We start from the raw sequence: 7,032 nt of genomic DNA, 5'->3' as shown, positions 1-7,032 counted from the left end.
TTGTAATATTTTTGTGATAGAGAGAAATTGTAATTCTCAAATAAAGTTATTCTATACAAATTTCTAATTTTTTCATCTCTATATTTTGCTGCGACATTTGTCTGGTACCTAACAGTGATAGCAGAGCCAAATATTAATTATTAATAATTTTTTCTTCTGTTGCGAGTTACCGTGTATAAAAAAATGGTAGTAAAGTATGAGATTCTGAAATTTCGTTATTTTTCTTATGTTAATATTTTTTTGATAGAGAGAAATTGTAATTCTCAAAAAAAGTTATTCTATACAAATTTCTAATTTTTTCATCTCTATATTTTGCTGCGACATTTGTCTGGTACCTAACAGTGATAGCAGAGCCAAAGGATGCTTATTAATAATTTTTTCTTCTGTTGCGAGTTACCGTGTATAAAAAAATGGTAGTAAAGTATGAGATTCTGAAATTTCGTTAGAGTAATTTTTTCTTATGAAAATTGAAAATAAAAGCAATTACGAAGAAAGACAATTGCGCGGCAGCAATTGAAAGTAGACCCATTGGGATTATAGATGAAAAATGGAAGGAGATGGATGACAATGCCATTGCGAACTTACACTTAGCACTAGATGCTTCAGTCTTGTCAAGTGTAGCAGAAAAAATAACAGCTAAAGAAATTTGGGATGCTCTCACCAAATTATATGAAGTCAAGTCACTTCACAACAAGATATTCTTGAAGAGAAGACTTTGTACTCTTCACAACAAGAATAAGGAAGATAGGTTAGAGAGCTCAAAGCAAACAAAGGCGTTATTGATGATGAGAGGGAGATCAATGGAGCGTGGTTCCAGTGGGAGCCAAAGTAGACCAAAATCACAAAGAAAGAAGCAATTTAAATGTTACAATTGTGGCAAGAGCAGGCACTTCAAGAAAGATTGTCAGAATAAGAAGAGTATAGCAAAGGTTCCATAAAGATCAAGTTCTCAATGATGTATTGTGAGTACCTATGATGATGGAGAAATCTTGTATGTCGAAGCAACAATTGGTTTTAAAGACAGCAAACGGCTCACTAATGTTCGGATTGTTGATTTAGGAGCAACCTGGCACATGACTCCTCATTGTGATTGGTTTTGTACATATGAACCTGTCTTTGAAGGATCTGTATTTATGGAAAATGATCATGCCTTAGAAATTATTGGAATAGGTACTGTGAAAATAATGATGGTTCTATTCGTTCACTTCAAGGGGTAAGACATGTGAAAGACTTGAAGAAGAATTTTTTGTCGATTTGGCAACTGGATAAACTTGGTTGCAAGACCCATATTAAAGGTGGAATCTTGAAAGTTGTTAAAGGTGCTCTTGTGGTAATAAAAGCAGAAAAGATTGCTGCAAATCTTTACATGCTTATGGGAGATACTATGCAAGAGGTAGAGGTATCAGTTGCTTCAGCAAGTCAAGAAGAAATGACGATGATATGGCATCGCAAACTAGGCCACATGTCAGAACGAGGCATGAAGATCTTTGTGGAGCGTAATCTCATTTCCGGGTTCAAATCGGTAAACTTACCGTTTTGTAAGTACTGCGTTACAAGCAAGCAACATAGATTGACGTTTGGTAGATCAACTGCTTGGAGTAGGCACATATTGGATTTGATTCATTTTGATGTGTGAAAATTGTCAGAGATGTCCCTAGGAAGAGAAAAATATCTTGTATCATTTATTGATGATTATTCTAGGAGGCTATGAGTGTACCCAATTAATAAGAAATCAGACGTGTTTGCGATGTTTAAAGAGTTCAAAGAAAAGTTGGAACTTGAATCTGGAAAGAAGATCAAGTATTTAAGGATAGATAATAGAGAAGAATATATTAATGGTGACTTTCTAACATTTTGCAAGCAAGTAGGTATTCAACGGCAATTCGCAGTTTCATATACGCCTCAACAAAATGGTGTAGCAGACTGAATGAATAGGACTCTCTTAGAAAGGATACGAGCTATGTTGCAAACTGGAGGTTTAGCTAAGTCTTTTTTGGAAGAAGCTATAAAATTGCATGTTATGTGATAAATCAGTAACTATCAACTGCAATTGAATTGAAGACACCAATAGAGATGTGACAAGGTAAGTCACCTAATTATCCTTCTTTACATATATTTGGTTGTCCTGTGTATGTAATGTACAATTTTCAAAAAAGAATAAAGTTGGACCCAAAGTCTAGAAAATACATATTCTTAGGTTATGCTGACAGAGTTAAGGGATATTGCATGTGGGATCTCACTGCTTGCAAGATAGTTGTCAGCAAAGATGTAATATTTGTAGAAGATGAATTCTAAAGAGAACAAGAAAATGATAGCACTATTAAAGAAATAACCACTGTTCAAATAGATGAAATTAAAAATGCAGAGAAGGTGATCTTTCTGAAATAGAACTAGAGCACAAAGAACAAGAAGCAGAGGCTAATGACATAGAAGTTCGTCGATCTATGTGGATGACAGCAATGCAAGAAGAAATTAAGGCATTACATAAGAACCATATTGGCAACTTGTTACACATCCAGTAGGTCGGAAAGTCATTGGTAACAAATGAGTTTACAAGATCAAGCGATATAGTAATGATCAGGTGGAACGATATCGTGCAAGATTGATTGTCAAATGATATGCTCAGAAAGAATGTGTTGACTTCAATGAAATATTTTCTCAAGTGGTGAGACTAACTACTATTAAAGTAGTTTTGACTATGTGTGCTGCATTTGATTTACACTTGAGTAACTAAATATAAAGACTGCTTTTTTTCATGGAAAACTTGAAGAAGAGATATATATGCTCCAACTAGAAGGTTTTGAAGAACAAGAAAAAAAACTTGATTTGCAAGTTAACTAAATCTCTATACGGTCTAAAGTAGGTGTCAAGGTGTTGGTACAAGATATTTGATTCTTTCATTACTAGCCTTGGATACAACATACTTAGTTAAGATCATTGTACCTACTACAAGAGGTCTGGTGATAATAATTTCATTATTCTACTGTTATATGTGGATGGTATATTGATGGTGGGCCCAACAAATATCAAATCCAAGAATTGAAGGTACAGTTGGTTAGAGAGTTTGATATGAAAGACTTGGGACTAGCAAACAAGATTTTAGGGATGCAAATCACCAAGACAAAAGGAATAGGAAGATTTGGCTATCGCAAAAGAATTATTTGAAGAAGATCTTGCAACGCTTCAAAATGCAAGAATATAATCCAATTTCAACCCCACTTCCTATGAATTTTAAATTATCATCAAGTATGTACCCTAATAGTGAAGTAGAGAGGATGGAAATATCTCGAGTACCATATACATCAGCAATGGGAAGCCTTATGTATGTTATGATCTGTACAAGATCAGATATTGCTCAAGCAGTTGCAGTGGTAAATTGATTTATGACAGATCTGGGTAAAGAGCATTGGAATATTGTTAACAGGATCCTTAGATACATCAAAGGTGTAACACCCTACCATACAGAGACTTATGCTTAAGTCATAATTCAGAGATGGCAAGGTATTACGACCTCTAAAACAAAAATTCAGTCAAATAGGCAATCTCAAACAATTCATGTAGTATGCTTATGATGCATGCCTGTCCCTAGTGGCTGATGATATCATCTGTCGGTTATAGAGCCAACCCGACAAGTCCTGGTAGCTAACCATTGGACTGACCCTCTGTCGCGCATCTCCAACTCGAGTTATACTCGTCATAAACATGATCATAATCATGATCCATATCCATCACCCTCACTGGTGAATATTTACGGGGGCGAGCTCATCCGGGCCTTTCACAGTGCCCGGCCACACTTACGACATTGGGTTAACAGAGCTTCGAGTCTCAACCTGGAGCACGTGGTGGCTAGCCACTGCTACTACCCAGGGAAACCCTCATCTCCGATGGTGGAAGTGCAAACATTCACAATTCATTCAACAGCATATATGCATTTATACTTAGCCATAATCATGGCTCCGCCGTAACACGGTAATAATCTAGCCATCCGGCTCATGGTTAAATCCATAACCAGCCAATTCATTAACAATTACGGCCCTTCGGCCCATGGCACAACAAGCACTTCCACCGCCATCCTCCGCATCTCACATAATCATCTTTGATCCTCAATGATCATTCATTTTTCCCCTTACTTCACTCGCAAGTTACCACATTCACTAGCCCTTTTTCTCATGCTAGGCATATCATAATGATTTAAGACATACGTGGTGAGATCGGAGGCTTAGAAGTATGAAATTTGGCTTTTAAAACTCAAAAATCAACTTTGGGATGAAAACAGGTCCACGCGTACGCGCACTCCACGCGCATGCGTGGATGGCCTTAAAACTCATCGACGCGCAAGCGTCATACGCGCGAACGCGCGGATTGAAAATTAGCCAAACGACGCGCACGCGTCAGCCACGTATACGCGTGGGTACTCTTGCGCCCCAAGCACAAAACTGGCACAACTTTGGCACAACTCTCGGGAAAATGGCTGGGCATTGGGTGCAGCACATTCGGCGCGCCCGCGCACATCACGCGCACGCGTGGATGGCGCTTCCTGGAAGAACGGCGCTTACGCGCCAAGTGCGCCTACGTGCGGGGGGTCATTCTGCTAAAAATTTTCTAAGTTAAAAACTGCAGAATTCACAGATTCAACCCCCAATCTTCCGACGGACATAACTTACTCATTTTAAATCGTTTTTCACCCGTTCTTCGAACGGCATGGACATCCCGGATCCAATTTTATTTCTAAACAGATTTGGCACAAATCAAAGATTCGTAGTCCAAGTTATGTCCCGTCAAAGTATGCCCAAAAACCATGTTTTCATACAAAACCACAAAGTGCCATTTTCAAAACAAGCCACTTTCAACTCTTTTCAAAATCAATCAAAACATGCCAATTTCAACCCTTCTCTTTGAAATCATTCAAAATGTACCAAAATCAACAACAAGCCATCCCCAACTCACATATTGACCCTTTACCAAAATTCCCAAAACCACATCCAACCATTTTAACACTTCTCAACCAAATGGCTAAAGGACAAACACAATATCATGTCATACATCCTCGCTTATCCCAATTTCCAATAATACCATTTTCAATCAACTATCATTATACATAATCAACATCATACTCACCATCAACATGGTACCACCCACCAATTCAACCTCAATCATCCATCAAGCATATATCACAACATGCATTTCTCATATATCACACAATCAAGGCATCAATATTCATAATCACATATATGAACACATCATATATCTCAACCATTCAACAACATCAACAATCCAATGCCTATCTTAGGGCCTCTAGCCTAAGTATTTCCTACCACATTACATATTAGATATGGGAAACCGAAACCATACCTTAGCCGATTTCCCACGCTTAACCGGAGCACTTCCAAACCACTTCTCCTTAAGCTCTCAAGGTCTCAACACCTCCAAGAACAGATTTTATCACACAAAACCCCCTTCCAAGCTTTCCAAAATCACCAATCAAGCTCCAATATTCACATATACACAACCTAAGCCACAATCATCATATCCATACACAACATCTCAATACCCAAACCTCATAGAACAAAAAATTACACTAGGATTGAGAATCTTACCACACCCAAGACCCAAGGAGACAAGATTAACCTTCTCCTTCAAGAGAGTTGGGTCCTATAACATCAAAGAACCCAAAATCTCAACATTTTTGCTCATGAAACTCAAAATCAAGGGCTGGAATTTCGAACAGTAAAACGTGGCTTACCTCAAGATTGATTGTATGGGTTTTGTAGAGCTCTCCGCGGTGAACGCGTGGCCGCAAATGGTGCGGCAATCGGAGCTCTAGATCAAAAGTTATGGTGGTTTGAAGATCAACCAAGGGAGAGAACTTGAGAGAGTGTTCTTCCCTCCATAGCCTCCATTTTCAGCGTGTTTAGTGTGTTGTGAGGAGAGAGAGTGCTGAAAACTAGGGTTTTGGTTTAGTTTAGTTGGGCCAAGGGCCCACTTTGGGTCCGGTTGGACCGGTTTGGCCCGTTCGGTCCAATCTTGATCCGAATTCTATAAAATTGGTACCGAAATTCTCGTCTCAATCTTCTCTATCACATTTAGCCATAAAAATAACATTTTTGGCTTTCTAGAATAAATTCTCATTTATGGATTAATTAGCCATTAATTAACCGGGTCTTACATTCTACCCACCTAATTGGGAATTTTGCCCACAAAATTCAAATCAAATTACCTGAGAATAAGTGCGGATAATCCGTACGCATCTCCGACTCAAGTTCCCAAGTGTGGTCCTCAACACCGCCTCGACTCCAAGCCACTTTGACTAATGAAACCTCTTTTCCACGCAATCGTTTAATACTAGTATCATCAATTCTGACTGGAGCCACTGGAAGCGTCAAATCTTCCCTTAACTGAACCGATTCGGGTTCTAACACATGGCTAGCATCAGGAGTGTACTTCCGAAGCTGCGACACATGAAACACATCGTGCAGGTTCGAAAGATGAGGTGGTAGAGCCACCCGATACGCCACCGGCCCAATCCTCTCCAGGATCTGAAATGGACCAATGTATCGAGGATTCAACTTCTTTGCTTTAATCGCTCTACCTACTCCTGTGGTCGGAGTAACCTTCAGGAAAACATGATCTCCTCTCTCAAATTCCAAGGGCTTCCGCCTCTGATCGGCGTAACTCTTTTGGCGACTCTGCGCCGTAAGCATCCTGTCTCGGATTTTCTTGACTTGTTCAGTGGTCTCAGCTATCATTTCCGGCCCCAACAAGCCTTTCTCTCCAGCTTCATACCAACATAGCGGAGATTGACATTTCCTCCCATACAATGCCTCATACGGAGCCATTCCGATGCTCGCATGGTAACTATTATTGTATGCAAACTCTACTAACGGCATATACCGATCCCAACTCGCCGGTTGGTCCGAAACACAAGCTCTCAACATATCCTCTAGTGTTTGGATCGTCCTCTCAGATTGACCATCTGTTTGAGGATGGTAAGCTGTACTCAAGTTTAATCGGGTTCCAAAAGCTTTCTGAAAT

The sequence above is a fragment of the Arachis ipaensis genome, chromosome B01, assembly GCF_000816755.2.
Source record: "Arachis ipaensis cultivar K30076 chromosome B01, Araip1.1, whole genome shotgun sequence".
Taxonomy (NCBI): Eukaryota; Viridiplantae; Streptophyta; class Magnoliopsida; order Fabales; family Fabaceae; genus Arachis; species Arachis ipaensis.
This window is presented reverse-complemented; position numbering follows the sequence as displayed.